The 6,658-nt window shown below is 63.9% G+C and overlaps 1 long non-coding RNA gene across 1 annotated transcript; it reads right to left on the bottom strand.

Annotated features, from left to right (window-relative positions):
- Positions 1-349: 349 nt before the first annotated feature.
- LOC121672186 lies at positions 350-6,299 on the bottom strand. The gene is made up of 2 exons (XR_006018798.1): positions 6,137-6,299; positions 350-5,606 (listed from the first exon to the last, which is right to left on the bottom strand). It is a non-coding gene; the product is annotated as an uncharacterized LOC121672186 (long non-coding RNA).
- Positions 6,300-6,658: the final 359 nt, after the last annotated feature.

Genomic DNA, 6,658 nt, shown 5'->3' with positions numbered 1-6,658 from the left:
ACCCCAACTGTGCACACCCCGACTGTGCACACCCCAGGCTATAGACATCCCAACTGTGCACACCCCAGGTTATAGACACTCCAGGCCAGGTACAGCCCAACTTTGCACAACCCCAGGCTACAGGCATAGGCCAGGCTATGAACACCCCAGACTGCACCTCTCTGGTTTATGCACCCCCCAGAACTGTGCACCCCAAGACCTGCACACACCCCAGGCCAGGTACACCCCAGGATACGCACACCCACAGTTATGTACATATACAGATATGTACACACCCAAGCTATCCATGTGTGAGGCTACAGGCACCCCACGCTGGGTACACCCCAATCTATGCCCTGGTGTACGTATACCCCCTCCCCAGAGCCGTGTACCCCAAGAGTTACACACACCCCAGCCCTGAGTTACACACACCACGGGTCACCTGCACCCCGAGTTCTGCACCCCAGGCTCTGTACACCCCAATCTATGTGCACCCCAACCCACACACACCCCAACCCACATATCCCCCAGCTCTATACATCCCAACCCATGCACACCCCTGGTTTACACCCCCCAGAAACGTGTACCCCAAAAGTTACATACTCCTCCAACCTCCCCATACCCCCCCCCCCCCCACCACCACAAGCAGCAGCATCTCCCTCCTCACGGAGACACTTTTCCAACCAGGGGGAGCCCAGGCACGTGGCACCGGGCCTGACACGGGGGTCAGGCACATCCGAACCCCCAGTTCCCCCCTTCCAAACCTCGGGATTTCTTTCCACCCCCTCCCTTCCAGCCGCTATTGTGCCACCACTACAGACCCCACCATTAATTAAGTTTCCATCCAGTGACAGCCCGCCAAAATGTTTGAAATAAACACGGAACAATTGGGATGGGATGATACAGGCCGGGAACAAAGTCCCCGGCCAGAGGGTGGAGCGGAATGGAAATGAGGGATTGTAAATTGGGATGGTGGGAAGAAAGAGGGGAAGGGGGAAGGGGAGGGGGGAGGCAGGCGGGGAGACGAGGATTCACAGCCCTCCGGCCATGAAATGATGCTGAAAGAAGTCATGCTGCTGGAATCCGTGGAAAATGAGGGGCCGGAGGGGCTGTGGGTTAAGGTGGAGCGGGTGGGGATGTCGGGGTGTCGGGGGCTGGGGGGGGTCGGGTGGAGGTGGGCGGCTCTCTGCCCGCTGGCCCTCGTGCTGAGCCCAGCAGTTGCCATGTGGGGTTTGCCAGAGGGTGGCTGGGTCGAGGGTCTGGCTGTGCCCCGGAGGGTCACAGTGACCCCGGCACAGGGGGGAAACGGTCCCAGGGCCGACCCGGTGACACCGCGGGGAAGTGGAACCGGCTGGGCTCGGAGCTGGGCAGGGAATCCACCCAGGAACCCCACGGATGGCTTTGGCCGGGTGCCCAGGGGCAAGGTGGCACCAGAGAAAGGGTGTCACCAGGCACTGGTGTCCCCACGCCAGGACCTCTCCGCACCGAGGCCGATCCCCCGCCCAGTGCGGTGCTCAGCACCCTCCGGGGATGTTCTCTTGGGACACCGCAGGGTGCAGGGAGGTGGGACATGGTGCCACCATCCCCGCAGGCACAGGGCGGTGTCTGCCCTAATGTCAGCACCCCGGGAGTCTGCACCTCCGACCCCCTCCACAGCCCCCGACCCACCTTAACTGCGTGTTACTGGAGAAACCTTGGCACCAGCTGGACCAAACCACCGTGGCCACCAACCCTGGCTTCCCTCCCTCCACACGATATGGGGCACCCCCGCAGTCGGGGCATGGCCATCGGGGGGTCCAGGAGCCCCTTCGGAGCAGCCCCCGGAGCTGGGGCTGAGCCGGGACCGGGCACAGCTCCCGCAGCACCCCGCAATTGTCTCAGCCCTCCGGACCAGCCCATGGGGCTGAGCACCTCTGGGCACCCACCGAGAAGCCACCCGTGCCGGGAGCTCGGTCTGGTGGCCGTCCCCTGACTGTGTCCCCAGCCTCGCTGTGTCCCCTGACCACCCCCTCCTTGTCCCCGGCTGGCGCTGGGGGTTGTCCCCGAGGGACTGGGAAGGAGTGGGGGGGTCCGAGTCCCGGCCGCCCCCGGGAGCTCCCCGAAACCGCCGGCCCCTGCTGCGGGTCCGGAGCCGCTCCGGGCTCCCGCTTGGCCCCGGACCCCTCGGGCCGCTCCGGGATGCTCGGGCTCGCAGTGCCCTCTGGTGACCGCGGGCACAGCGGCCGGGAACCGCCACCCCCGGGCGAGGGGACCTCCGGGGGCTCGGCTGGGGCGGGGGAAAACCACGTCCCGCAGAGAAGCAGAACTTCGGCTCCTCCAACGGGACCTTCGAAGAGCAGCCGGTGCCACCCCTGCCCTGGGCAGGGACACCTCCCACCGGGCCGGGCTGCTCCGGCCCCATGGGGCACCCACAGCTCCTCCAGCTCCTCACCACCTCCCCCACAACGCGTTTCTTCCTTTTATCCAATTTAAACGCACCCTCTTCCAGCTGAAAACTTTTCCCCCTTCTTCTGTCTCTACAGTTCCTGGTGAAAGCCTCTCTCCATCGCTCTTCCAAGATCCCTTAAGTATCACCAGGATGCCAGAAGGGTTTCTTCAGGCTGGATGGCCCCAGCTCTCCCAGCCTTTCCTCACAAGAGAGGTTCTTCCAGACCCCTGACCATCTCCATGTCCCCTCTAGATCTGCTCTGACTCATCCAGGACTGCTCTTCCCCAGACCCATCTGCCACTCACGGAGCAGCTCCATGGCAGGAGGGACCATGGCTGCTTCCTTTGGGTTTTGATGATCCCATCTCTTCCTGCTGGGTCACTCCAAGGTTTCTTCTTTCCTGGGCAGGCCTCCCCCCCTCCATCCTGGAGTCTCTGGAAGGTCCCTGGGGCATCCACACTGCCCACAAAATGTCCCTGTGGGGTGGCTCTGGGCACCCTCCACCCTATGCCGTGGGTGGGTGATGCTCCAGGCTAGGCTGTGCCCAGGGGCAAAAACCCTTCGGGAAAGGCAAAAGGGGGATTTGGGCCAGGAGCTGGAACCTTGGAGGGCTGCTCAGAGGCTGGAGGTCCCCAGCCTGTCCCCATCCAGCTCCCCATCCCCCAGGCTGCGTGGGGAGCTCTCCCGCCCAGCCGAGCACCCGAAGGAGCTGCGGCTGTGGGAGGCACCCACCTTGTCTTTAAAAAATAGCTCAGGAGCCTCAGCTCAGCTCCCAGCCCATCCCCGGGGACATGCAGGGATAACCCGAGCTCCTCTCCATGGCACCCAGCGGGTTCTGTCCCCTCTCAGTGTCCCCTCTCATCCAGACCCCCAGCCCGGTGTCCCTGAGAGTGGGAATGTGCCCTGGAAGGGCTTGGGGAGCTCAGGGAGCCTGTCAGGAGGGGATCCATGGGTGAGGGTCCCCAAGGCAGGGCAAGGGTCCCCATGGCAAGGTGGGGGTCCCCAAAGCAAAGATGGGGTCCACATGTTGAAGCAGGGATCCACATGGCAAGGAGGGGGTCCACATCGAAAGGAGGGGGTCCACACGGCAAGGTGGAAGTCCCACAGCAAGGTGGGGTCCCCATGGCAAGGTGGAGGTCCGCACTAGTGGGAGAAGGTTCCCATGAAAGGATGAGGCTCCCAGCAGCTGGAAGGGAGCCCTCATGGCTGGCTGAGAGTCCCCACAATAAGATGAGGGTCCCCAGAGTGAGAAGAGGGACTAATGGTCACTGCAGCAGTGTGACCATCCCCACGGCTGTGTGAGGGTCCCCATGTCCTCACCCACCCTCACCTGCACGTGGCCTGGATGGGGGGAACATAGAGGAGAATCCGATCCTTGGTGGGGAAGAGCTCTGAACCCTGGGGTCAGCACAAAAGGGGCCAAGCCCCGGGGGTCCCCGTGGGCTGTGTCAGCGTGGTGACCCCAGGCTGGACAGACCCCGCCTGCTCCCCCCTGCTCCCCCCTGGTCCCCCCACTGCTGCCGCGCAGCCGGGCCCCACGCGTGCATCCTGCGGGGCGGCGAATGGAGCTGCCTATTGATTCGCAGCCCGGGCTAAAAATAACTTTCAACTCTTCATCCCGAGCTGTGAAAAATCCCCCATTGCTAGGCGACGGGTTACCGGGAGACAGCGGCGCTAGGCGACGGCGGTTGCTGCGGCGACGGCCCCCCCCGCCCGGCGCACTGCGGTCCAGCTCGGCCACCGCTGCTCCGGCCGGACCGGGGATGCTCCAGCTGCACCGGGGAGGCTCGGCCCAGGGTCCCGTCGCCGCGGGGACGGTCTGGGTGTGAGCTCCAGCATCCGCGGGGCGCTGGGATGGGAGGGGAGCAGCGGGCTGCGGGAGCCATGCCACTTGGCTCTCGGCCGCTGGTCTGGCCGGACTGTGGGGACATCGGCCATCACCCTCCTGGCGCTCAGGAGGGACAGTCTCCATCAAGGGGGGGGGGGGGGTCAAGAGGCTTGTGATGGTGACCCGTGGCTGCAGGGTGAAGTGGGGTGACCGGTTCCCCATGTCAGGCACTCCAGGGTGTGGGTACCCCCTGGACCAGTGACACCCCAGCTGTGTCCCCTTCCCCAGGGACACATACATACACGGAGTCTCCCCTTGCCCAGGGACTCCTCATGTTGAAGGAGTTTTCAGCCTTCTTGGCATGAAAATATCCCCAGGACATGGGGCTATCACAACTTGTCCACTCTGAGGCCTGGAGGCAGCCGGGGTTAGTGACAGTGGGCCTGTGCCAGGATCAAGAGGACAACAGGGACTGTCCAGGGCCCCACTGCCTCCCAGTGCCTGCCAGCCCCAGTGGCACCTGGCCTGCTCTGGGTGCAGAGTGTGTCCGCAAGAGCTAGGCCATTACCCCTGCTCCCAGGCTGCTGCTGGGTGGCAATTCCCCTGGAACACCTCCTTGGGGACCAAGCACCATGGGGGGGACAGGGCACTGCTGGGGGGACAAGGAGCTGCGGGGGGAAGGACCTCAGGCAATGGGGAAAACACGTGGCACCTGGATGGGGCCAAGGATCCACACATCCCTGCAGTCACTGTCCCCTCCAGCAGCTTCTCCTGCACTTGTCACCCACTGGGCAGGGTGTGAGTGTGAGTGCGAGTGTGAGTGTGAGTGTGTGCACAGTCTCCTCCCCCAAACCCCCTCCCGGCTGCCAGTGCGAAACCCAACCTGCCTTATAAATAATGGAAGCAGGAGCGAGGCGCCGGATCCAGGCAGCTCCCTCAGCCTCCCCAGGGCCAGCTGGGCGAAGCAGCTGAGCTGGACCTGCTGCTCACATGGGGCCATGCCAGGGGAAGGCAGAGGGGATGGGGTTAAACGTGGCAGCTGAGCAGTTCCCTTCATTTTGGGGAGCAGTGGTGAAGCTGGGTCCAAACTGGGCGTGCTGGGTGGATGCTGAGCTGGCGGTGCTGGGAAATGGGGGACAGCAGTGGGACAACCCCCAGCAGGTCCCAGTGCCAGGCGTGGCTTGGGCAGGTGAATCCCCCCAGCGTGCAGGCACAGCGGCCTGTCCTGGGTGCCTGCTGCACCCCGGGGTGCTGGCACGGGGTCGAGTGTCACCGCTGTGCCTCAGGGGCTGTCAGCAGAGCCTGAGGCAGCTGCCGGGGTGAGCAGGGTCTGCAGCAGGATCTGCACCAGGATCTCCAGCCTGCCATGCCCTGGTGGGGAGAGAGCCAGAGCAAGCATCCATCTGTCCATCCAGCCTTCCATCCACCCCTCCGTTCAGCCTTCCAACCCTCCCTCCTTCCATTTCTCCGTCCACCCCATCCCTCCATCCCTCTCTCAATCCCTCCATCCACCCTTCCATCCTTCCATTTCTTCCTCCACCCCTCCATCCCTTCATCTCACCATTCTTCCCTCCATTTCTTCATTCCTCCATCCTCTCCAACCCCTCCATCCTCATCTCTCCATTCTTCCCTCCATCCCTCCACCACTCCATTCATCCTTCCATCCCTCCATTTCTCCCTCCAGCCCACCCTGCATCTCTCCATTCTTCCCTCCATTTCTCCATCCCTCCCTCGATCCTTCCATCTCTCCATCCCCCCTCATCCTTCCATCCCCCCCTCCATCCCCCATCCTTCCACCCCTGCATTCCCCCACCCACCACCCCTCTCTCCCTGCACACCCAGCTGCCAGCCCAGCCCTGCCCGTACCCCCCCGCATCATTCCCCGTGTCCCGCACCCTCACCTCGCCTCTCCCGGTGCCGATGCCGGTGCCTTCCCACCGCGCTCCATTATCGCTGCCGGTGACCGTGTCCCTTTAACAGGCTCCGCTGGTGACACGCGTGTGCGTGTGTGCAAACGCGCGTGTGCGTGTGCTCCCAGCTCCCTGGGCTGGCTGGCAGGAGGGACCCCCCTTCTCCATCCCCCCGGATCCGGATCCGGCCCCATTCCCCCCCTCCACTCCCCGCTTATTTTTCCTGTTGTTTCGCGGGGTTGGGGCGGGGGCCGGGCGGGATCCGGCCCCTTTGCCAACGGAGATTTTGGGGGGGATTATTCGCCGTTTTCTGCCTGGTGGGATTTTTTGCTGCAACCGAAAGAAGACGGGCACAAGGCATGGCATGAGCTTCGGGAGACAGGGCTGGAGGTAAGAGCCGCTCGGGAAAACCCTTTACCACACAAAGCCGGTGCCGGGGTCGGTGCCGATGCCGGGGTCGGTGGCGGTGCCTGTTCTGCCAGTACCGGTACCGGCACCGGCACCGGCACCGCA

Source organism: Corvus kubaryi, unplaced genomic scaffold (assembly GCF_017639235.1).
Source record: "Corvus kubaryi isolate FWS band 111438036 unplaced genomic scaffold, C.kubaryi_AGA036_p1.0 40233, whole genome shotgun sequence".
Taxonomy (NCBI): domain Eukaryota; kingdom Metazoa; phylum Chordata; class Aves; order Passeriformes; family Corvidae; genus Corvus; species Corvus kubaryi.
The sequence above is the reverse complement of the archived record's forward strand: the minus strand, read 5'-3'. Positions and strand labels throughout refer to the sequence as shown.